Genomic DNA, 27,070 nt, shown 5'->3' on the forward strand with positions numbered 1-27,070 from the left:
GTGTTAAATTAATAATATAAAAAAAAATGTTCGTATAGAAATATGCTTCTTTTTCCATAACAATATGAACTTGTAGATACAATGGTTATTTAAATACTTAAACCTATATTTAACTATAAATAACTTCCTTACATATTATTTATTAACTCGTGAAACTTAAACCTAAGGTCAGTTCATGGAAGTGGGGAGCGTAACGAGTGGAATACTTTGAGTTAACATGCATTTTTAAATTAACTGTATCCGCTTATTATTAAATACGATACGAATAATCAATTCAATAATCATTATTAAAGTATGCAAGCTATTATTCAATTTAGTCTTCCTAGATGTAAAAAAAGCTGGCAAATGATTCTGACATTGAAGATTTTCTCTAATTGTGAAGATTTGTTTGAAGATTGCTTTCTCGCATCTGAACCTGTGATCAAATAATTAATATTCATGTTTGTTAATGACTGGCCAATCTTAATCCCCAGCAATAAATTAATAATTTAAAAATCAGTGAAGTATGTTCCTTTTTTTTTGTTAGTTTTAATTAATAATTTAATTTATGTATAGTCGCAAGAGGTCACAAACTAGAGTCAAGAAGCGTATTAGTTATATATTTCAAAGTTTCGATATATTATTCAAAGAATTTATTTGCCACGAAACATCTAAGTGGTTATCCGGAAATACTCGTAAAAATCGTAAAATAGATGTTTAATAATTAGTTTTTTTATATTTATATATATTAGTTCCGTAATGTGATATATTTATTTATGAAATTAAATAAGTTTTTTTTTTCTAATTTTGCTTTATTTAACTTGATGATTTAATTTTTAATATAATAATGTACTGTTTTCTATCGCTTCTAGTAATTTGAAATAATGTTACTTAAAGAATGAACATGAATAAAATACTTAAAGAAAAAAATATCTAAATAATGATTTTTTTTATACTAATTTAAGCAAGCATAACTCTTAATTATCTGTTTTTTAATAACGGCCATTATATTTTACGGCTATTTTTTGTAAATAATTAGTGTATTTCTATAGTACTAAGCCGCTTAAAGACAATATTGTGACCAAGAGTGAAGTGCGAGGCTTCGAGGAGGATATTATACTATAAATTACTATATATTATACTATTGTAGTATGTATTGCCAGTGTTAAAAATTTAATAGGTTTCTGTCTGTTGATAGAAAGAATCGCTTATTAGTAAAGTTTTGCAATTATAATTTTTCATTTACGCTTTTTTATAAATGATTATACTGCGATAGTTGATCATATGTAATGACTTGATGGTGAGTGGTCATTTTCACCCATTATCTTTGTTCGAATGAACTATATAAAACATTCCTTACACTGTTAATGAGATTTCAATCATTGGGTTTAAGAAGTCATATCTCATTTGCCTGTAATTGCCCTAGCGCACTCTTCAACTAGTTTAATTTAAGATAATTGAATTGTAAGTAATACGCACCCACGAAGTGGTACCCTACCACATGGTATTCCTCCTCCACCTCCTATTTTTGTTTTAAACAAAAACAGGAGTTGTCTGACCATCTCCCATTCAAAGAGCATCTCGTTATTTTTTCAATATTAACCTTGAATTGGTTGTACAGAAAGACGTATATACATAATAATTATCATACGATTGACATAAAATCGCCTTCTGAGTTTATACGGCCATTACCAATTCCAAGCACGGTATGATACACTTGTAATGTAGGGTTTGCCTTCAAGATAACGACGTGTAAGTTATGAAAAACATAAATCGAAATATTGATTCATTTATTCGACCTAGAGACATGAAACATTCCGGTAACAGTTTCTATATAGTTGTTAAGACGGTTTTTCTGAAGGACTCTCATCATCAGTTTTAAGGTTATGTTTAAAAGTATTAATGAGTCGAATTATTGGAAATATTATGCGTTTATCGTGACGTGTTTAATTTTAATACTAGTATTTTTTTGATGATATTCGTAAGCCGATTGGCAATAGGCCACCCGATGGTAAGTGGTAACCACTGTTGATACTGCTAGAAATATTAATCATTGCCCATATCACCAACCGGGAGTTAAGATGTTATGTCTCTTGTGCCTGTGCTTACACTGGGTCACTTAACCTTCAAACCGGAACACAATAATGCTAAGTATTCCTGCTTGGCAATAGAATACATGATGATTGGCTGGTACTGAACCAGAGCACAATACGCCGCCACCAAGTCCCGATGTATTTGAACGTCATAAATAAACAAGGTTTAATTATTGTATTTAACTAACATGACTGTATTTTCTTGCCGCTTCTTCTAGGTAGAATCTACATTCCGAACCAGTGGTATCTTTACTTAAAATAGTTTGTTAAATGACGATAAATGACGAACGGTGTTAGCTTATAAAAGCCTACTTGAATAAAGTATATTTTGTTTTTTTTTTTATTTGATTTGATATAATGTGTATTTATTTATGATGTCAACACCTAATTCTAAAGGTGCAATTGATCAATAAGTTTCTTTGTTTATTAATTTGTATTCGAAATTCATCACGTTTTTGGCGGTAGAGGAAAATATCATCAGGAAACTGCATGCCGCATGTAATTCTGCCATGTGTTTCCGGTGTAACACTTATCTTTTCCTCTTAAAGGGAAAAGCTATTTTCTTAACAGGGTAAAGTTTATAGGTTACTTAATAGATTAAACTTCTCCTTAAAAAGGGAGGAGGTAAAACCGGTAGATCAATAGGCTGTTTCTTTATTTTATAGACTTGAGTGACCAGTTGCGGAAGTATAGCGAAAACGGGCGATTTCCTTTTGTATTTAATGTTGTTTTTTTCTTGTAATGTATTATAATTTCTCCACACACGTGCTGTCCGCGCCATTGTTTTACCATTTTATTATAAGTTTAATTTTGTATTGTCAGAATCATTATCTGAATTTTTGGTTTGCTTATTGATGTCAAAAAGGCTACGACAATTACTTCTTCATTGACTTGAAGTTTGTCTTTTGTTAATTTAGTAGTGTGCCATGGTTATATTAGTCTTTGTGGTATTTAGGATTATATAGCGGAAGTGGATGGTTTTAGTTGATATTAGGGCGTCAGAATTTTGATTAATTATGATTCATTAGTAGTAGTGCGAAATTAAATAGGGTCGAATTCATGAAACCAGTTTATTTTTCAAGTATAAAATTATTTTATAAAATTAATTTCTATGATATTTTTTAATATTAAATAATTCGTTAAATCAATAAATAGCATCCTTATAGATTAAATATTTTCAAGTATAGTTATAACACCAAAACATATTTTCACGAAATAATAGTTTTAAAATCATATTATTGTTCCTCTCACGTGACCTTAAATGTTTTATTTCTGTCCTCAGTAATTACACTGGGTCACTCCTTTGCTGGTAATACAATGTAAATATTGTACATCACTTGAATATATCTGAATTCATTTACTCTTTATTTGTATGTCGTTATATTTAAATTGATAATTGGTTGTAATGAATAAATAATGATGAGACGATTAAAAGTGTATCGTTTTGTATACGTAATTAATGTGTGAACTTTACCTCTTCATTTGCAATGGTTTTTACTTAATGTGTTGTACAGTAAAGAGTATTTGTCTACATTCACAGCCTGAAAATTTCATACTGCTGGGCTAAGGCCTCCACCTCCTTTGAGGAGAAGGTATGGAGCACATTCCACCATGCTCCAATGCGGTTCTGTGGCAGAATTTCGTTAAAAATAGACACACGATGTTTTCCTTCACCGCCGATCACGAAATGAATTATAAACACAAATTAAGCACATAAAAATTCAGTGTTGCTTGCCTGGGTTTGCACACGCAATTATCGGTTAAAATGCACGCGTTCTAACCTCTGGGCCATCTCGGCTCTCAGTACTTGTATCTGTGTATGTAATTAATATGTCCTGACCGAGTTTTCGTCGCGGCGCGGCGGTCAATCTCAAATACGAGACTGGGAAATTTTCACAAACACAAACGCATCCGACAATAATAGTTAGAATTCAAATCCAAGACCCAAGGCTTCAACTACCATATTTTGTCTGTTGTTTGAAAGTATTGTACTGCACTGTACTGCTGAAATTTGCGTGATTGAAAGTACCTACTTGGTGACAGGGTTTTGTGCAAGCCCGTCTAGGTAGGTAGCACCCTCTTATCAAAACTACTACCAAACTGTAATATTTAGTATTGATGTGTCCCGCCTTCAAGGGTAACAGGTACAATAGACATATCTTAGCTTCTTTTAATGTTGGCGTATTGGTCGGTGTATGGATTGGTTAATATTTCTTACAGGACCAATGCCTACGGCCAGTGTTAACCACTTATCATCAGGTTGTCCATTTGCCAATCATTACGTAAAGTAAAAAAGTAAGGTAAAACCCGAACCTTATGGTACAGGCCCATCCCATTCAGTGATCATATTATACAACATTTAATTCTTATTAATACAATTTTGATATTAAAATTTCATTCAACCATTAAACGGGGATGTAGCTCAGTGGTAGAGCGTTCGCTTTGCATGTGAAAGGCCCCGGGTTCGATCCCCGGCATCTCCAATTATATTTTTTTATAGCCACAAAAGAAAATAAAATCACTTTAGACTTATTTCATATATGGTAATACATTCGTTTTAACATAACATTTAATTTCGTGGATAGGCTACGTTTCAATAACTAGGGAATCATGTTTAAGAAACAAATACAATGCCCCAGAAAGGATGTATCTACTGAATTTGTGATACTTGATACCATTGACCTAAGGTTACAAGTTACAAAAAAAAAATACAATAAAAATATCCTGATAAACAAAAATGGGCGCCAAATGTAACCAATGAATGTAACGCGAAAGTCTTAAGCCAATTGTAGTTTGGAGTTCGGAAGATAACCTTTTTGTTTTCGTACTTTTTCCTAATTATTAACTTTCCGGTATATCATTTCCTCTCCAGTTGATTTCGAACTCTGAAAGAAAAACTCATAAGGATATTTATATTATATATCCAAGCATTCATTCATGTTGTTATTTTATACTCAAGAAAAACAAAAAAAAATACTTTCTTAAACATAATAAAACATCAACTAAATATGCCAATTAAATTTCCACAGATAACAAATACAATATAAATGGGCAATAGCATATAAAATAATAATGATAGAAATACATAGATAAAAAATGTTTCGTGTAGTTCTCTCTGCTTCGTGTCCGTCGGTCGGAGCGTGATGTAAATCGAATATTTATTTATTTATCTTTTTCAATAAACATGCTGCCTGTGCATTTTTTTAAATAGGTATTTTCAGAAATTAGCACCTTTAAACAAACAAACTATATATTAATAGATTACCTAAAGATAAGGAGAATATAAACCATTTTAAATGTATTTTTTTATAATATTTTTAAGGAGATATGTTCATTTTCAACCGTTCGGCTATACTTCGACGATATTAGATTTTTGTTAAACTTAAAAAAATATATATCTATACTTTATTCAAATAGGCTAGAACTTCTCAACCGTAATTATAGAATATTATATTAAATACACGTAGCTCTCGTAGGAATGTTGATTGTATCGCTTTTAATAGGCAAAAAACTCAGTAGTTATTATTTTCCATCTATTAAATAAAAAAATTGCGTCAGTATAAAAGAATAAAAATAAATTCAAATCTCCTACCTGAATATTAGCAAGTACTACGTTACTCTAAAGTAATATGCCATAATTGCCGTCTAGATACGAAATTCGGAAAACATAAGTGGTGCTGAGCTAGAAATTAGAATTGAATCCGTTGATATCGAGAGAAAAAACATTTTGTTTTATTATAAGTGCAGCCGTCAATATTATCAAAACAGCGTAATAGTAGACATTCTGTTATTTTTGTTATTAAGCTAATTAGAAAATAACAAAATACAATTTTAACGTCAAATATAAATGGCAATATACCCTCCTGAGCAAGAAACGGATTATCTGAATCTGTTCATAAATGGCGGAGGTCTGAAGTAACATAAAAAAACAACCGAATTGAGAACCTTATTCTTTTTTTAAATCGGTGAAAGTCAAACTGTCAGCTGTTTTCAATGTTATTTTATGTACGTAAAAAAGTCAAAGTAAAAATCCTTTATGTAATATAGAAATGTTACACTTGCTTATTGATAGTCAAAAAACTACCACTGCACCGGTTCGGAAATTAACACCTCGGACCTGAGAAGAACCTGCGAAAGAAATTCAGCGGGATTTTTTGAAATGTATTTTTTTTTCATACAATAGCAATAAATTTTTTTTTTTTTTTGAAACAGCCTGGAGCCTATCATCTCTTCCTCAAGGTGTGCAATCAACTAAGACATGTGTAATTCTTATACGTAAATAAATGTTATAATGAAGACAGCGACGTCTTATGCCTACCGCTATAATTTATTCATAATATCGTTTTATTTATTTAAAATATTGGTGTGCAATATATGAACTGGTGTTACATTATGAAACGACAATTTGAAACACAATTGCTCCTATTATATCGTCAGTGGAGTGGAAGAAGAGCTGAAGCGCCCAAAGTGGTACGTAGGAAATGAAGGCTTAAAGTTTCTAATTTAATTCTCATTTTCCAATAGTGTCATTTTGGAGCTTTAACGGTTGTTTCTTTCCACTGACGATTTGATTTTTGTAGCTGGTGTGGAGGCGTTAATTTTTTTATAAGAAAACTTCTTCTGGTGCGATTAGTAAAATGTCAAGGTCTGAGTGTCTGTACCTTGCGAGTATATATAAAACGCTTTAGGAAATATTTTCTGATTTTTTAAAGTTTTTAATGGGTGATGACTCCAATTTACTCAACTGCTTTACACGGGACGCTCAGCAATTGTTTACGTAATTTATGATCAAAGAAAGAATTCATTATAAAATAAATAAATATTATTTTCTTATTTTTATACCAATAATATAGCAACGAAGTATATAGTATACACAATACGTACAAAATGGGAGTAGAGAGCGTTGGCCGAGATCGTCCTTGACAGCCCAAGAGAGCGTTTGTCGTTAACCGTCACGGCATACGATTCGGCCTTACTTTCAAGCACGACAAAAGAGGATAAAAAAATCTAATTATCTAATTACAGACATTTTTCTTTAGTTTTTTTTTTCACAAATAGCGATAGCAGTATGATGTTCAAAACGTACGACTGAGTTTGGTGTCCATTGTATATATATACCCATGTATGTGCTACTATACATATGTGCAAAAATATGGTAATGATAATCTGAAGAAAAAAAAAAATCATACATTTTATCGCTATTAATTATAAAGTGTGAACAATCGTGAACTTTTAAAAAGTAAAATATTAAGGTTAATTGTATGTATATATAAAAGTAAAGTAAGTCCTCTTCTTTTTAGGTTTTGAAACTAGGAGTAAGTTTCAAAATGCTTCATCACGCAGATTGTTGGATATACATGTCAAAATTTCATTCAAAAAGTTTTTCTCGCGATTAACCCGTCGAGCACAAAATTACCTATTATAAACACTAATTTAGTACATCATAATTTCACTCGTTTGACTCCACGTCAATATCCCAATATTCTAGTCATTAGAACCTCTCAGCTTGTTGTAAATTCATTTTAGTGATGTTAGTATTAATTTGTATTTCCATTTCTTAAGCTTAATAATTGTTCAAATAATTAATTAATTTGTACATTTGTAATTTTTTTACATGTTCCTATAATTTTTAATTAACTGATTCCTGTTTAAGTTGGCAATACTAACTATATATTTTTGTGGATAAATTTAAAATTAAATTAGTTTTCTAGAGAGTTCTATGTGGGAATTTTATTCTATGGTGTATCGTTCAGGCCGGATTATCTATATGGCATCGTAGATTATCAGATCAGAATCGACTTGGGGTCCCTAGGCAGGGTATAAATTGCGAAATAAAATTCGTTGTTAATATAGTTGTTGGGATAAATATTTCTCCTGTTTGATTTAGAGATAGAATACCTTTCTTATTAAGTAGAAACATTCATTACATTATATCAAACACAAAGAATAACGTCATTACGAATATTTCAATAACAGTCCAAAAGGGTAAAGGAGCAATATGCTTAATCTGGCCTTCTACAATTCGCTCTGTTAATCTGTACATCGAAAAGATCGTAATGCTATTGGTTCTCATATGGGAAGGATCAAAAGGCCTGCATCCCAAAAAATGTACATCGAAACGTTAGAAATAAAATTGTCATAACTTGTCAAGCGCTACATTAGCCAAGGTTTACACTTTTAGTAAGTGTAATGCATTAATTTGAATAACAGAAAATTTGCAAATAGCGCCATCTGAAGTCGGATGTCTGACTTCCTCTTTATAATTCAGTTTTGCTGTACGGACAAGCTATTAGCACGTTTCTTCAGAGCCATCTCATTTTCTAATATAGAGTACGTCTGTGTTTGCACGCACACTATTACACTGTTATACAACACGTTCTTGTATGTGTATACGCAGGTCTTTGAGGTTGCCGAAATACGGTCAAGAGGACAGTATACTGTACCGTAGCATCAATCATTATTTTTGGATGCTTTAAACTTCTTAGTGGAATAAAAACTAAAAAATATATAAATATGGTAAGTAAAGTAAATGTAAACATTGCCAAATCGGACTTATCCACATAGTCCTCCACTTTCTATAAGAAGAAGGTGGAGGAACAGGATACTGGATAATGAGACATACAGACAGCAGGTTTCGCCACGATGTATAAGAGATGTGTTACAAGCACAAATAGAGCTCATAAAAAATTAGTACACAACTACATTTTTCCTGGATTTTAAACCCGCAATAATCGAATATAATACACTAGTTCCAACCACTGGGCCATCTCAGCTAATAAATACGTAAACGCAGTCAATGTCTAAACAAGTAATAATTTAAAACAAATTGCATATTTGGCTCAAGATATCAAGGTAAGGCTTGCATCGTTTCGTACGCAATACAATCCAGTATATTGCGACTCGATTTCAACTTCTAAGCAAAATTAGACCTTGTGCTTAAATACATAGGGCTTAAATCGATTTTTCGTTTATTAATTTCGATTTGTTTGGCGCTGATTTACAACTTGCTGAAATAAATGTATCTATGAATAAACACTTATGTTAAGTAATTGTATTAGTAATTTGTATTGTAGTTGCTTCTTAATTCGGACGGGTAGTACTTCACCCCCTGGTGCATATTATATAAAGTAACATATAATTCTAATATAAAGGTTATTGGGTTATTACACCCGACTGTTCCGACACATGTAGGTATCCTCACGATGTTTTTCTTTAGCGCCGAGCGCAGGATGCATTACAACCACTAATTAGGCGCATTCAATTTCAGTACTACTGTCCTTTTGACCTCAAAGTCACGTATTTTAACCACTGGAGCACATCGGCTAATATTTTGTATAAATTATGACATAATTACATATGATATCGTGTCCAGTGCAGATTCGCAAGTACCTTTGGTTAATATCTACACAGCTTTGATTTCATTCTAAATATACTTTACAATAATATTAATACAATAAATCTAAAGAGATATCTTGAACTATGAACTGGATTTGTAAAAACGTTTTGTATTCCACAGCTCAAATCTTAAGTAAGTTTGTAGGATGTTTAACAACATCACTCATAAGAATTTATTTATAGTATTATACCTGATAGTTGATATACATTAATCACAGCTAGATAAATCTCCTTATTCCAACACCATCCAAACCGGATCTCTTGACGATGTTTTCCTATAGCATACAGCAACAGCAACTTTGTTGATGCACATGATATTTGGGTCGAAACCTTTGCAAGTACCTTCTATTCTAATTTGTGTTAAAAATTGTTGACATGACAGATAACATTTAAAATGGTAGGTTTGTTTGTAAGAATAATTCGCATACATTGATAAATATCTAAAGATATTCGTTCAAATGCCAAGTGTAAAAATGTTATTCTAATCAACAATAAAAAAAATAACTCACAACAAATTTCAAGATTAAATTAAAATTGAATACATAAGAAGTCACCTGTGTTCGCTGGGCATTAAAATCTGATATATTTTATTTTAGTTCTAGCAAGAACGATCCGACGAGTGGTGCAAATAAGCTCCAAAAACCTTTTCCTCAGAAGGAAGAGGAGGCTATATAGTCCAGCAGTGGGCCACCGACAGTTTCAAATATATTTTAGCTTTCGCCCGCGACTTCAGCCTTTTAAGGCGTATGTTTTAGGTATTAAAGGTGAAACCTATGTCTATTCTTAGGGTTCAATCATATATAATAACATAATTTATTATATTTATAATATGTTATAATTATAAAGAGCAATAAAAAAAAAGTTAATAATTAATTTTAATGACTTTTATAATTAGTTTCTCATGTCATAAGAAGTTGTAAAATTTATAATGGTAGAACATGCTAAAATATATTCAATGTAAAATAAAACAAAGTTGATGATAAAAAAAAAACCACTTTATTATGTTGGAAAAATAATAAACATATTTAAATCTATTTAAAGCTTTGAATGGCATTTTAAAAATAACATTACATCATATACAAAAGAATCAGATTATATAAAAACTAGCGTCTCATCCCGACTTCGTCCGGGCAAAATGAGAACTTCATTTGCTTCCCACTGAATAACACAATACGTACAGATACACGAACCCTACAGAAGAATTACGTTTATAAAGATGGAAGAACTATTTCTGACAGTTGAATTTGTATCCACGGACATACAGCAAGATTGATTGAAAATGAAACAAAAATATAATTATTGTCTATGGCACATCCACATTGGCTATTTGAGTAGAAATTACTCTCGGATCACGATTCCAAATTTATAAAATGATTGTCAATGAACTAAGACAGTGTGAATACAGCTTAATAAACTAATACTCTAAATTGCTTACTTATGAGTAATATACGTATTATAAGTAAATTTAACATGTCTTTATTGTATAAAAATAGTTCAATAATAAACCATATCATTTTCAATTAACCTTTATTAACACTTTACATTGTTATTTGTTTGTCATATCGAGTTTTGTCCTTTACTTATAAATAGTGACTGACTGACAGACTGATTCGATACACAATTTTCCTTGCTTTATTTACTTATTTATCAATTTCCACAGATATTTAATAAAACGTTCATATTGAGATTACAATTAATCAAACATTTTTGGTAATCACTTTAAAGAAAACGTCGGTTATAACGGTTTGGTACCAACATGGTCGAAGTCAATTTCATAATGCCTTACCTAACCAAGGAGGTTTTAAATACCGTCCCCCTTACCGTTATTTGACGGTGAGTATCTTAAGACGCCGATTTTCATAACGGTCGATTCTCCGTTATTTCTTTTCTTTGACATCACCTGTGCCTGGTTTATTATTTCACGTACCTGAAAATAAGAGCATAATTAAAATAAGCTGTATTTTTATTTGAACTATTGGCTCTGAGGACATAACATCAGATATATAAGATTAAAAAAAATGCTGTACGAATCATGAAAGCCAGTTATGGTGGCGAATGCTAGCATGTCTCCATTGAAGGGCAACCTCGATCGTATGGGCAAAAAATGTCATTAAATAATAGTTTTTCAATTCTTGATCGAATTACTATAACGAATTAAATTATTCATCGCTTAGAAGAAGAGGAATAATTATTACTTATTCTAAGTTTAGAAAAAATGTGCCACCAGTTGGTGGGTAGCTGATGATCAAGTGGTACCGTAGCGGAAGCGAAACCTAAGTTTTAGTAACATGGTTATTTAATTCTATAGTACGCAGTGATGTGTAGTGGGTACATCGACTACCTGGTTAGTCTACTGGCTAGAAAATCAAGCCATAGACCCTGAAGCACTGGGTTAATATAGTGTATTAATATGGTCACTAAAAAATATTGAAGTTTTGACAGACTGAGTAGAGCCAGGCAGTGTATGTTTGTTGCACTTTCATCTCATGAGAGGTAAGAAAAGGCGCGGGCCCAGCTCACCGCTCTCCTGGCGTATATAACCGTCCCGTCGGGTTCTCAGAATCGGGGAATATTGTCATTGTGATTTCGCAGATACTTGCCCTATTTTATACAATAGATACGTGGACAAAGTGTCACTATGCATAATATTTTTTAACGATTTCTTTCGTCAGTCCATCAACCTCAGCTATGAAGTTGTTAAAGTGTACTCGTTGTTATACTGGCTCATTCCCCCTTCGAAACGGAACATAACAATACTAAGTATTGCTGTTTGGCGGTAGAATATCTGATGAGTGGGTGGTAGCTACCAACACGGGCTTGCACGAGGCTCAACCACCTAAGAAATTCTTGCATAACAGTGTCTTGTGTTCAGCTGAGAAATTGCAAGATTTTTTTTTTTTTTATGTCATTGGTTGGCGGACGAGCACATGGGCCACCTGATGGTAAGTGGTCACCACCGCCCATAGACAAAGGCGCTGTAAAAAGCTTGGCCGGAAGCAATCCGAAAGAGATCACAACGCAGAACGATTATTTAATACACACAACAAATTACATTTTCTAGGAGATATACATGCTTGCGTTTAGTAAACCTCGAATATAATTACTTTGTTTATAACCAGTGTATCTATTTGGATTAGTGCCCTCCGTTGACCTCTCAAAATTTTTGCTTGTAAGGCAAGGTTCATTAATTCTAACTCATTGATAAATAATTTGTATACTACGTAATTTAATCTCAAACACGTAAGACGGAAGGTGTATTTTTTCGAACAATCTGAAGCGTTATTGATATTGATTTAGAGTTTACTTTAACATTGTCACTGCTTGTTTAATTGTGGTTTTATTTGAGCATTCATAGTGCAGCGGAGCTGTAAGAACAAAATTTACTCCACATGGACACAATCGTTAGACATGCGACATTGACTGCAATAATGAATGTTAACATTGCCTGCCTTGTGTTTCTAGTGGCTAGAGTGTAAGGTCACAGATTCAAAGTCCTGAATTAAAACCCAGGGTTACCAACAAAAAGTTATCGGGTTTCTTTCGTTGAGAATTTCGTAATAGTTATAGTCGGCAATGTTTACACTCGCATGTCCTGGATACATCTCTAATGCTCGTCTGATCTCTTTTTAGTCCAGTAATCACGCGAGGAAGATGTGGTTCGGAAAAAATCGAAATAATACAAGGGAGAAGGGGGCGCGGTGAGGTATAAAAAGTGTTTAATAAACATCACGTAATGAATGGACGACTCCTTAGTAGAGCGAGGGAATACTTGTACACTATAATACGTTCTGTGGCGTCGGTCGGACTATACAAATCGGTCAGTAGGACGAATATCGTTCGTCTATTATTAATTTTACACGATTGGGTCGAAAATCGAATGACAAATGCAATTCTCACCGAACAACATTGCTTTTCGGATTTCGCTCTCTTTAAGCCTTGAATTTAATTAAATGCATAAAATTTCCGTAGTTTAAAGTTTCATCTGTATCTTCGATATTGCAAAATGAATAATGAATGCTAATGATTTGTGCGTATAATAATTATATTACAGTAATTGGCTGCGTCCTGACGAACTTAATAAACTTTAATCAATCTGGCTCTATCAGCTCCTCGTATCCAAGGGTAGCACTTCCGCACACATGAGATAAAATATTTATTATCAATAATTGCAATTGCATGCTATAAGAGCTCATTCAGACAAGCGGTAAATACGATCGCAAGCCATGTTGTAATCGTGCGGTTTGAGCTGCAAAATTTTGTGATTTATATTCAGATAACGGCTTTTATTAAGCGATTGGTTCATAGACGTAACATTGAAGTTCAAAGTTGAAAATCGAGGAAGAAATACTTATACAAGAACAGTTTAACAGATTAAAAAAGGCATCAGTGTGTGTATCTAAAATCTAATAATAATTTAATAATTATTCCGATGCTATACGATTTTTGGAACGTGAAATTTACGTCGTCAATTAACGCACGCTACCCGATAAGGTACATATAACATTTAATGATTATATTTAAGTTTATTTCATGTTCGAATGACATTCTAAATGTTAATTTATAAAATAACACGTTCGAAAATTCGTAATTCAAACTTTTAAAAATAGAAAAACATTTACGAATAAAATTCTCATGTTATCTGTGGTAGGAATCAAAACGGTTATATATATAAGCAACTCATTTTCGTAATCATAATTGTATAAGAAGAAATGTAGTAACGATGAAAATATTTCGTACTATTTAGTAGTCAGGTGTGGTGTTACGTATTAAGTTACCAAGGGCAGATCTTCCGGAGCATATAAAACACGAGAAAGTATAGTTTCGACAGTCGGCCTATTGCATGCGTTTCAGACCAGTTATCGGTGCAACCAAGCAAGACTCGAGTTCATTGCCCTAACGTCTTTATATATAGACGATATATTAATTATTTTTTTAACAACTATGAAACGCTTAGCGTTATTTTATTAAAACTAGCGTTCGTCGAAAATCGATTTTAACGACGTCTATCAAATGCTCTAAACGCTAACAATGAACTAAATTACTATATAGTTGAAGTAGTAGTACTTCTTTTCAAATGCTAGCAAAAATAAACCAGAAAATTGGTTGGTCATAGCAGACAAGATACTAAACTATTTATATAAAGATCGTTGTGCATTTTTTTTTATTTATAAAGATTTCATTACACAGCTTAACAGTGTTAAACTTTAAATGAAACACGTGACTTCAGACCTAAGAAAACGGGTTCAAATCTGAAGAAGTACTACTGAATTTTTATGTATTTAATTTGTGCTTGTAAACCATCTCGTGCTCGTCAGTCATTCGTTGTTTAAGTCTAATCAAATAAATAAGGGACGTGATATCTCGCATTTGGAGCATTGAAAAGGCAAAAGCGGTGTCTATTTATTTTAGATCAAAGGCTATGAGTGGAGTTGACATATGATCAGGTGGTCACCTAACATACACAAATATAACCCACGTAAATTAGAAATGCAAGTTTTTTCTTTAAAAGTTTATATTTAACTGTCTCCTTAAACGAGTATCATTATAACAGATAAGATCGCATCAAAAATATATTGAAACGAATTAAAAATGATCAAGTAAAAGGCCTAAACGTAAATTATTAAATTGGGTTCTAGAAAATTCTAGCGAAAAACAACAGTTGAGCCACGAAAGGAAGTTAGTCAACAGTCCTTGTTAGAATTCAGTTACGTTTTATTAATTCACGAAGGTTCGAATGACCTTTTTATGTTTGTAATTCATAAAATATGTTTGTGAAAGTGTAGTAGAAAATGTATTACGTATTCCTCTTGTTTTAATCTACATTCCAAACTAGATATACATAAAATTAAACTAGGTACAATAACTATTGAGAAATAGTCATATGAGCCTATTTTAATATGGAATATTTTTTCTTTGGTTTGTGACTGTCACAAATTTGTTTCAATCGCGATTAAAACTTAAGTTCATCAATCTATAATTGCTGTTTGGCGGTACAATAACTAATATAATTAGTGAGTGGGGGGAACCTGTCACCACAGACGGACCAGCACGAAACCCAACCACCAGTCTGATTCGTGACGAGTCTTTTGTTTTGAACTAATATTACAAGAAAAGTCCTGAACCTGTAAATAAATATTGGAAAACATCACATACATTACTCTGATCCCAATGTAAGTAGCTAAAGCACTTGTGTTATGGAATATCAGAAGTAACGACAGTACCACAAACACCCAGACCCAAGACAACATAGAAAACTAATGATCTTTTTCTACATGGACTCGGTCGTGAATCGAACCCGGGACCTCGGAGTGGCGTATCCATGAAAACCGGTGTACACACTATTCACGGAGGTCGTCAGATTGAATCAGGACTTTGTGTCAGTGACTTGTTTTTATATTATTTATCTATATATACATATATAATGATTTATTCTTCTTTGTGCGGCAATCACTTACACGATTATAAGCTATCGACGCGCTATCGTAATTCCGTTGATTCATCCAACTTTTTTTTCAGGTTTCTTGAACTCAACAGTTGAAGTTAATTTTTAAAAAAACTTGTTAATTTTAATGATTGTAAACTTAGGTATGCATTAGCAACCTGTAAATTTTTCCCACTGATGGGCTAAAGGCCTCCTCTCCCTTTGAGGAGAAGGTTTGGAGCATATTCCACCACGCTGCTCCAATGCGGGTTGGTGAAATACACATGTGGCAGAATTTCGTTGAAATTAGACACATGCAGGTTTCCTGACGATGTTTTCCTTCACCGCCGAGCACGAGATGAATTATAAACACAAATTAAGCACATGAAAATTCAGTGGTTCCTGCCTGATTTTGCACCCGAAATCATCGGTTAAGATGCACGCGTTCTAACCACTGGGCCATCTCGGCTCATATATCACTTAGGTATGAGGCAAATGCAATTAATCTCACTTATTTATAAAAAAAACATATTAATAGATCTCATCGATCGAACGAAGGATATTAATAATTATTAATAATAATAATTTAATAATTAATCTGTATTATAGTTACATAAGTATTTTTTGTCACGCAATTGTGAACAGGATGTAATTGACGTGTTAAGGTCATCAGTAATTATGTTATAATCTTACTAATTATTGCTCTTTAAAGCGCTTTTTAGCTTTACAGCTATTTTCATTTATTTAAATATTTAGACGTTATTGATTACAAGCTGTTGCAAGGAAAAAATAAATTACTCATAAATAATAGAAACTATTAGAGTATAATTATAAATCTGCCTTACATAAGAAAATGCTGTGACAAACGGTAATTAAATTAAAAATATAGGTTATATGAACACAATTTAAAGTTTATATTCCGTTGGAGATGACCGCAAATATTTAACTATCTCCTTGACTCTTTGTATTTAGAGAATAAATTATTTACGCTGTGCCGTAAAACGACTTTAATTGTTTATACTATTCAAGTCAATTGGTTTCCGTATCGTGTTTTTATTTAATCTTATGCATTTTTAATACCTATTATATTTTATTAAGAATATATCAAATCACTAACTCCCTGATTTCTCTAATAAGAATGGAATTTTGGCTATGTTGACCTAATTAGAATTTTCTTCAAATCTTCTTATTCAACAAAGAAGGATTCAATTTAGTTTACAATTGGTGAAATTATAAACTAATAGACTCACACACACACATACCGTCGTGACTCTCGCTCCACACGGAAACAATCCATTTACACTCCTGTATGTCAATGGATTACGTCCATTTAATTTAAATGGGACCGTCTTTATAAATGGTACTTATTCAATAAAATACCACAATCGTCGTTAATTTTGCGATACGTCTTCTTATAAAAATATAGGCTAAATTGATAAACTAGATGTACAAAAAAAAATTAGGTTAAATCGATAACCTTCTTCTTTGAAGTTGAATAAAATATTAAATATGTTTTAAGACCGAGCGTCAAAAAAATGCAATTTTTGTAACATGGATTATGAATCCATTTAAAGATGAAAAATATTTTGTTATTGTTTTCAACCAGGATTAAGACTTGGATTAAGAGCTCCATGTATGTTGTTACGGCCAGATTGACATCCAAACCTTTTTTGTTTTAAAAATCAATTCAATAATATATTTTGCTATCAATGTTTTAGTATGAATTAATTTTAATTTTTTTCCTTATAATATAAAAAGAGTTAATTTTATTGTAATTTAATTGAACGTAATTATTATTGTTAAATGATACTATTTTAACATATAGTTTAAATAATTAGGTTTCTTTCAATATATAATAATATTGCTATAAAAATTAATACAATGTCAATATATCTTCTTGCCTATAATGGGCGAAATATATTTAATAAAAAAAAAACTACATTTTAATCAAATAATTTCACAATCAGATAAAATTAATAAATTTTTATTGAATATATATATATCTTCAAAGTAAATACAACAAGTAAGGCTTAGCCGTTTAGTTTTCTTTTACAGGCAAAGAATTCATGATATTTTTTTTGTATTATTAAATTAAGAAAAATACATTATACTATTACTGCTATCCTTTAAATTTGTTGTCCGCTAAAAGGTGACCTCTTTATTAACCGCCTCTCATAAATCGTAAACAGGACGGCAATCTGAAATGACAAAGAGACAAAGAGAGCTGACCTTTTCCGAGGCCGTGGACAACAATACTGCAAATTTCAAACAATGACATACTGAAAATTTCATAATAATAGAAAACCCTCCTTGATTTTACTATTCTGACTCAGCATTTGAATTCAGGACGATAGCGTCTAAGTACAGCCTTATAAACTACAAGTCCAACGACGCCAGCTGATTATAAAATAATTTTACAAATATTATTATTATTTACATAAGTCGCATTAACATTATTTCCTTAAATATACAAATAAGCATTAAAAGAGTTTCTATATAAATCATGACCGCGTTCATTGATTGCAAGAATACTAGCGGCATTTACTATTGTTATATTTTGCCAGACACGATTTCACACGGATATATTTTTTTTTAAATTATTTTATAAATTTTTTCCCATATAATATTATGTTACAATCGGCGTCATGCAAAGTAATTTCCTTACTCGTACTTAGTGATAATACATCTCCCATTCGCCTCATGCATTTTTTATTATATACTTTTCGAAACATCGCGTAATATCTCCACCAAATAAAAATAAAAAACATGGTAAATATCCCGTTTTAAATACTGTTAGTAAAATGTAAATGATATTTTTAATTTAACTGCCCGTTCCGACTTTGTACGGATTGAATAAGAATTATATTTATAGCAGTACCAATTATACAAATTTCATAAAAATCTATCCAGTCGTTCAGGAAAAGTTCATTGTCATACACATTACTAGGGATGTTATGGATATGTCATTTCATAGTTGGATATGGTTGTGGTTATATGAAAAATATTTTACCAGTTTCAGATACGTTTACGGATAAGAAATTATTTCGGATTATCCGATTGTTCCGGATAGTTTCGGATAATGATACTGGATATTTAGAAATTGTAAAAAAAAATTACAAGATATTTATTTGGTGTTATTTGTAGGCTTTTATGTGGTAAATACAATCAGCTACTCTCTTCAAGTAGTAGTAGTAATACTATGAAAAACAATTTTTTTATAAATATTTTTTTTATTGGTTTCAGTTACGGTTAAGGAATTTAACTGCCAGTTACACACGTATTAATTATTGAACTCCACTAATATATGTATTGTTCCATTTTTATAAAAAAATAATTATAACTTTATTCCTTTTCCATGAACCTTAAAAAGACTTACAAAACTGACATCACAATTTTTCATGTATCTATTACTGTTATAACAGCGTTCGCCAAGAAAGCAGCGGAACTAACAATTTCCTTTCGAACTAGGCTGACATTAAGAGCTAACAACACGCTACTTGTACTAAACACATATAATACACAGTATGATTGAACAAAAATTTTTAACAAATATTTGCGATATTTAATGGAAAAAGTTTAAATATGTTGCGAGCCGCTTTTGTTTCTGAGAATTATTCTGTCAATATTTTGAATCCTTCTTTTAAATATGTTTTTTTTTTCTCTCTCGGAAAAAGGCAAAAGTATTGCACCATACAGCCATGACAGGGGTCAAGTCGAGATAAGTTGGTTTTTTCACGAAAGTAAGACAATGGCAGAGGTCACTCTTGATAACAAGTCTCGTGTCTTTAAATGTGAGTGCACTGACCTTTTTAAATATAACCAGCAGCAGATGCTATAAGTAATGAATTAACGAAGGTTATAAACTCGTACCTTTACATTGACCTACAAATTGCGCAGCAAAATATTAATCTGGCGAAATGTTGTATGTAACGTTTGTCCTGTTGCCATTACAACATATTAACATATTCTTTACTCGAGAAGGTTTATTAAAATCAATTTTGATTTGTATTTTATTAAGATAAAATTCAACAAGCGAAACTTGGCATATATCATATAAAACGACAATAGTTCAGTACAAAAGTGGTTAAACCTATAAGAGGTCCCCAGTAATTGGCAGTTATAGAGGCGACTTTAGATGTTGTCATTAAAAAAAAAAAAACTGTAATTGAGTTTTTCCGCAACGATAATGGTCGCATTTGAACAACTTATTGGACACTAGTATAATATACAAGTCGGCATGGAAGTTTTAACATATATATTATTACTATGCCATGTCATATAAAATGCCGTATTACAAAATAAGTTGAAACTTGCCGAGTTCTACTTGAAAAATTGTTGCCAAATTTATGAACTACTTTAACTAATTTATGTCTATGAAATATTCCGTTTAGGCAAAAATATACGGACGAATGTATGTATACATTTAGATTTAACGAATTTATTCCCAAAAACAAAAACAAAACAATTGTTATTATTATTATTATTATTGATTTAAAGATTTTAATTAGATATTAGAGTTTGTTTGAACGAGCTGGTCTTAGGATCAATATTAGTCCGTTTTGAAATAGTTCTTTTTGCGTAAGTCTGCTCGTATATTGAGAAAAGTTTTATTTTGTACAACATCCCGTTTCGACATAAGAGGCCGGAGCAGTAACGTTTAAAGTAGAGCAGCTTGTAAATAGTATAGTATAAATATATATTAACGTATATTTAATTGTATATAACACAATTTCCCCGGGGAATCAATAATTTGAGCGTCATAACTTTTAAAGGTTGGGCGAGTAATTGCTGGAGCAATCTAGTTCATGGGGACACGACATTTTCATTCCAGGAATAAAAGGCGATTATATCGTTTATATCGAAGTAACTGTTGTGACAGGCTTTTGGGTATATTATTAACGTCTGTGGATCTATTTTTGTCAGGCAACTTCATAATACTATGAATGGGAAAGTAGACAACACAGCGAGTGGATTTTTTGTATTTCTCTCTACTGATGTTCGATTTTCATAAAAAAAAATCGGGGAGTTCGTTCAAAAATAGATACTCACAGTTTTTTTTTATTTTATAAGTTGGCATATAGGCCACCTGATGGTAAGTGGGCACCACCGCCCGTAGACAATGGCGCTTTAAGAAATATTAATGTAACGACATTGCCAATACGCCACCAACCTTGGGAACGAAGTTATTATGGCCCTTGTGCGTGTAGTTACACTGACTCACCCTTCAAATCGGAACAGAACAATACTGAGTACTGTTGTTTAAACTAACATATAATCTTTGTCATCTTCAAATAGCAGACGAGGATATATAATTCTTAGATCGTGTCTTCTATTATTTTTTGTTTTATTTATAGGAAATTAACAAATGTTCTATTAATAAAATTATTGTTCTTAATAATTAATTCTTAACTACTATGAGCTACAGCTAAAATACTATATTCTTGAATAATTGTAATCCGTCGGAGCTATTTAATACAAGCCATTGAACAGTCATGTCAATATATCAAACTTAATCTGAACACGAAAAGTCACTTCAACGTAAATAGAATATACATAAGCGAAAAAAATGTTCGAAATAGATTCAAAAATAAATTCCTGATAGAAATGTATTAAAGGCTTGTTGTGATTTACCCAGTCAAGGAATTAAACCTCGGATTAAGCTTCTAAAGTAAATATCAAAAAGGTTGTTTTAGATACAAAGTAATAACACAAATAAATAAAAATATATTTTATATAAAAAAATACATTTTTGTTTAGTCTACAAAAAACAAACCAAAATTCAATCAATCAATATTTGTAACTATGATTCCAAATAGGTATACCATTCAGCTACCAAGTTGGTTTTCAAAACCCAACATGATGCTCTTTATGGCTGTTAATTTTAGTTGTTGGTTGTATAAAAAAAAATGGTAATACGGGCAAGGACCACTAAGTTTTTAAATTATTTTGAGTAAGGCTCCGTGTGGTCGATAAAATTTAGCGGCTCATTAATGATTATTATTATCAACGGGACAGAATATAATGTTATATTTTACGCAGTTGGCTAGGTTAGAAACTCCGAGCACTCTGCATCTTCTTCTGATTTTATGTATATCGGTACAGTAGCTTTGTTACATAGACATTAAAAAAAAAAACAACTTTTTTAGTACAGTTTATATGATTATTTTATCATTTGCATTAAATCTAGACACGCGGTAGCGTGTCAGCCAAGTTCTAGTATAGCAGAACTGGCGTGCAGCACCGTGTGTAATATTACACGAACCATTTGGAGCCACTTTTGACCTCCTCATAACTCAAAAACTATTTGACATAAATGTGTCAAATTTGCTCATATATTGAGACTCGCGAGATACATATGTGTTCCAAATTTCATAAACGCATCTCAAATGGTTATTTAGATATTAACGTCTAAAAATCGTCATTTTTATCACTGACTGACCTATAGATCAAAACTATATCCTACTTCCAGGTGACCTAGAAAGTTCAAATTTGGCATGCAGGTAGATAATTAGGCCAATATAAAGGAAAAAATCTGAAACTGGTAATTTTTTATCATTTTATTATAATTTTTCATTTATTGGGTCTCTTAGGAACACTTAATATATACTTAGTTCCTATAATCCTATAATAACTGTAATAAAAAAAATGATGTAAGAACCAGCAATCAAAACTTATGACAGCCCGTCTTAATGTGGATTTTAAGGTCTTCACGTGAATATATAACAAGTTGAATACCACCCTTAAGTTTTTTAAATCCAAATATTTCCGTTTTAGTACTTATGAGTATAGCCGACTTTCGTATTTATTACGTTATTAACTGGCATTTAGCGCACATCAATGGTGCAAAATCATTATACTTAAAAAAATAATAATAATAGGCATTTCGGTACACGGCGCGCGATGCGACGCCAGAGCAGCGGGAAAGGAGCGTTGCGATTAAACCTTAACGCGGACATGTCTGAGCGAGTGGCAACCACGCTCATAAGAATTATTTCAATGCCTTCCGATGGAAGCTGCCTAGTCTATTCGACTGCATATATTTTGTTTGAGTATACTAGTATACAACAATAAAATAGGTTTCGTGAGACTGTAGTAGAGTATGTATATCGTAACAGGAATGACTTAAGTTTGTACTCTAGCGCTACAAACGGGGATCCTTATTGCTTGGAAGAACAGTATCGAGCGAGCATGCTGATGTCAGCAAAGGACTGGTGAATGGGTCCAATGGAAAAATAGAGAAAGTACATTGAGGACGTCGACAACAGCAATAGTGCACGTAAAATAACAATTCAATTTAAACATAATTTAATTTGCGAACTAGAAGCCAAACCAAGTTACAGATATTAAGTAATGTACAGATATGTTCAAAAGAAACAATTCTCTATTTGCTTAGCATATTCTACTACTATACACAAATCACAAGGCCTTCGCCTTGACGGTGCTCTTTTCGACATAGGCTCCTCTATATTAAGTAAAGAGCAGGCTTACGTTGGCCTCTCCAGAGTTAAAACCTTAGATGGAGTACATCTTATCAATTTAGGTCCAAGTCAAATTAAAACACAAGAGAACTCTATTGTAGAGTACAACCGTCTGCGCACGTATTACCACCCCTACTTGGCCAAATTAAGTATAAACAGAAAACGCGTAAAAAAAATCCGGACACTGAATGGGCAATTCACTCGAACATTTCAGAGGTACCTACAAGAAAAATAAGAACGTATAAAAAAAAAGACAATTTTACCCCGTAAACGTAGGAAAATAGAATAGCTTAACAAAAACCATTTGGTATTAATTTTGTTATTAATAAGTACCTACTAATAATTTATATACAAAAAGTAGTGATATCCCATCAAAAACATAAATGTAAAAATGAGAGCCAAGTTAAATATTATGATATATACCTTGGTTGTTGACTTCAACGACAAAAGAAGTGAGATCTAAATTTGTGCCAAGTTAAATAGTCCTTTCTGAAATTTATTTATAACTACATAAATATCATTTCTTCTTATAACTTGGGATAATATATTGTTGCCTAAGGTCTGACTTGGCTAGTTCTTATATGCTTATAAACACAACTTGTAGTTTGTGTTTAGAATAACAAATTATAATTCAGAACATCTAATAGAATGGAGGACAGCTCAGTATTGCTTAGTTAGTATTAACGTACATTAAGAGCTGCGATGGTCCAGTCACTAGAAAACATGAATCTTAACCAGATATTGCGAGTTCATATCTAGACAAGTACTATTGAATATTTGCATGCTTAATTTGTGTTTATAATTCATTTGTAAAGGCTTAGAACTTACGAAGGCTATAATATAATTCGTATATGGGAACTAGCCAAGTCAGACCTTAGGCAACAATATATTATCCCAAGTTATAAGAAGAAATGATATTTATGTAGTTATAAATAAATTTCAGAAAGGACTATTTAACTTGGCACAAATTTAGATCTCACTTCTTTTGTCGTTGAAGTCAACAACCAAGGTATATATCATAATATTTAACTTGGCTCTCATTTTTACATTTATGTTTTTGATGGGATTTAAATTAAGCTAAACATATACGACGACTAATATGATTCAGCAAATTATTATAAACTTGATGTCAATGGAAATGTATAGTTGATAAAATCAAAAACAAATTTATTCAATAAGACAGCATCACAGTTAGTTACTGGTATATAAAGTAAAAACTACAACCAGTGCGGAAAAAGAAATATCCGGGCCTAGGAGAACGGGTGAACGAAACTTAGCGAATGTTCTAGTATTTGTAACTGTTTACAAATAACAATTATCAATATCATGAAGAAATAGTCGGGAGTTCATTTAATTTACAAAGAACGATTCATTGACAACATTACATATGTACATTAACAACCTGTAAATTTCCCACTGCTGCTCTCCCTTTGAGAGGTAGGTTTTGGAGCATATTCCACCACGCTGCTCCAATGCAGGTTGGTGGAATTCACATGTAGCAGAATTACGTTGAAATAAGACACATGCAGGTTTCCTCACGATGTTTTCCTTTACCGCCGAGTACGAGATGATGAACACAAATTAAGCACATGAAAATTCAGTGGTGCTTGCCTGGGTTTGAATCCGTAATCATCGGTTAAGATCCACGCGTTCTAACCACTGGGCTATCTCGGCTCAATTCATTCACAAAGTGTTGTCAAATACATATACTAATATTTTTACAACCTTATGGATACAAATGTTTTACATTTAAAATTTTGGAGATTTAGTAAAAAAATTAGTTCGTGCGAATTAATGGATGAGTTTTATTATAATTTACTTGGTGGTAGGGCTTTGTGCAAGCCCGTCTGGGTAGGTACCACCCACTCATCAGATATTCTACCGCCAAATAACAGTACACTGTATTGTTGTGTTCCGGTTAGAAGGGTGAGTGAGCCAGTGTAATCACAGGCACAAGGGACATAACATCTTAGTTCCCAAGGTTGGTGGCGCATAGGTGATGTAAGGAATGGTTAATATTTCTTACAGCGGCTTTGTCTATGGGCGGTGGTGACCACTTACCATCAGGTGGCCCATATGCTCGCACAACAGTGACCACACGGTGACATTGATCATACCGATTTTTGATAATTTCATAGAAATATCATTTTCATAGGAATAACATTACAATTATCCATATACTACTAATTCAAGTCGACGTTCAAAACCTATTTTTTTCGCAAATTCATAATCACTATCACAGATTGTTGCAGCTCTCGACCAATGATATCGCGCCATTTTGAAATCAAGCGTTGTTTATTTGGCTTTTGTCCTATTGTGGTTGGAATAGGCTTTAGATACTCCTCGTTTAGGCGAGCGGAGTTGACAGGACACGAATATACATACTAACAATAATGACTATTTATTTACACCATAATCACGAAATAACAATCACAGACAAAGTTAACATACGACGTTCAGTACGAGTTTATAGAGTTGAAAATCGTATACGCCCTTTTGATTCGTATATACTTTATAACTTAAAAACATTATCGGTCTTAGTAATAAACGTTGTATAGCGCATAAATTACTTACTCTTTCTACCATCAGTAATTTAATATTTGTAAGAGCAAGACAAAACATTGTATAGCTAAAGAACCGCTTTATACTATAATACTAATATTTGTACTTTATTTATTAAATGTTATAATTTTATTTAGTAAATGTTGCATATTACTTTTCGATTAGGCGCTTTTTTTACTTTAAGTTTATTGTTCGCCCTTATAGAATAGTTACACTTAAGTCTATACTAAATATATGTTCAAAATAATCATACTTGAAAACGCTATAAAAACGATCATTAATACCTAATTGTAGTGATATTATTATTATTATTCGAAGATAAAAAACACATTGAAATAGACTATTAATATACACTAGAATTATATATAATAAAAATATTATAATAAGACTTACCAAAAGTTTAGTTGCGAAATACATTTCGGACCAGGTTTACGACGAACAAAAACGGATTCACTTGAAGCGAATCGAAAATCCACCGAAAATTTTACGACTCGAATTTGACGAATTCGAACAAGACGAATTGTTGCTACACTTGCTATCTTTTCTTGACAATGCATTTTTATGCACACTCCTGTTCCCGTCTAAAAATCTGTCGAACACTTGTCTTATTGTTGAATGTTTTCTGTCGAACGGATTTGGAAACATGTTTACTGGTAACGCTTCGTGCGTGCCGTGTGACGTTGTTTGAGCGAGTGTGGTGGCGTGGTCGGTTGGGGGAAGGCTCGATATCGCTTGCGAAACTATAAGGTCAAGTATAAACTAGTCTGCGAATTATTCTTATTTTAAACTAAAAGATATAGTTTTATATTATATTCCTTTGTTTATTACATGTAGCTAAGGTTAATATATTAATGGATTTGTATAATATTGGAGCGGAAAGTAGGTTTAGCATTATAATGTAATGGATTTATTGTTAATAAAACTCGGTAATATAAATAGTGTACTCTAATGATGGACCACATGTTTTTTATTGGTCACTATTGGTATAAACATTGGCAAAATAAGAAATTATAACAATTTCTACATCGCCAATGCACCACTAAACTTGGGAACTGATATTTTATATCCCTTGTGCCTGTAGTTTTAATGGCTTACTCACTTTTCATACTGGAATACAACAATACTAAGAATTACTGCTTACC

General features: G+C 32.1%; 1 long non-coding RNA gene and 1 other non-coding gene across 2 annotated transcripts; one reads left to right on the plus strand and one right to left on the minus strand.

Annotated features, from left to right (window-relative positions):
• The first annotated feature begins 4,483 nt into the window (after window positions 1–4,483).
• On the plus strand, window positions 4,484–4,555 carry Trnaa-ugc. The gene has a single exon. It is a non-coding gene; the product is annotated as a tRNA-Ala (tRNA).
• A 6,422-nt stretch (window positions 4,556–10,977) lies between these two features.
• Window positions 10,978–26,607, minus strand: LOC125065246. Its single transcript, XR_007119608.1, has 2 exons — window positions 26,322–26,607; window positions 10,978–11,394 (listed from the first exon to the last, which is right to left on the minus strand). It is a non-coding gene; the product is annotated as an uncharacterized LOC125065246 (long non-coding RNA).
• Between the last annotated feature and the right edge of the window lie 463 nt (window positions 26,608–27,070).

This window comes from Vanessa atalanta, chromosome 7 (assembly GCF_905147765.1).
Source record: "Vanessa atalanta chromosome 7, ilVanAtal1.2, whole genome shotgun sequence".
NCBI lineage: Eukaryota > Metazoa > Arthropoda > Insecta > Lepidoptera > Nymphalidae > Vanessa > Vanessa atalanta.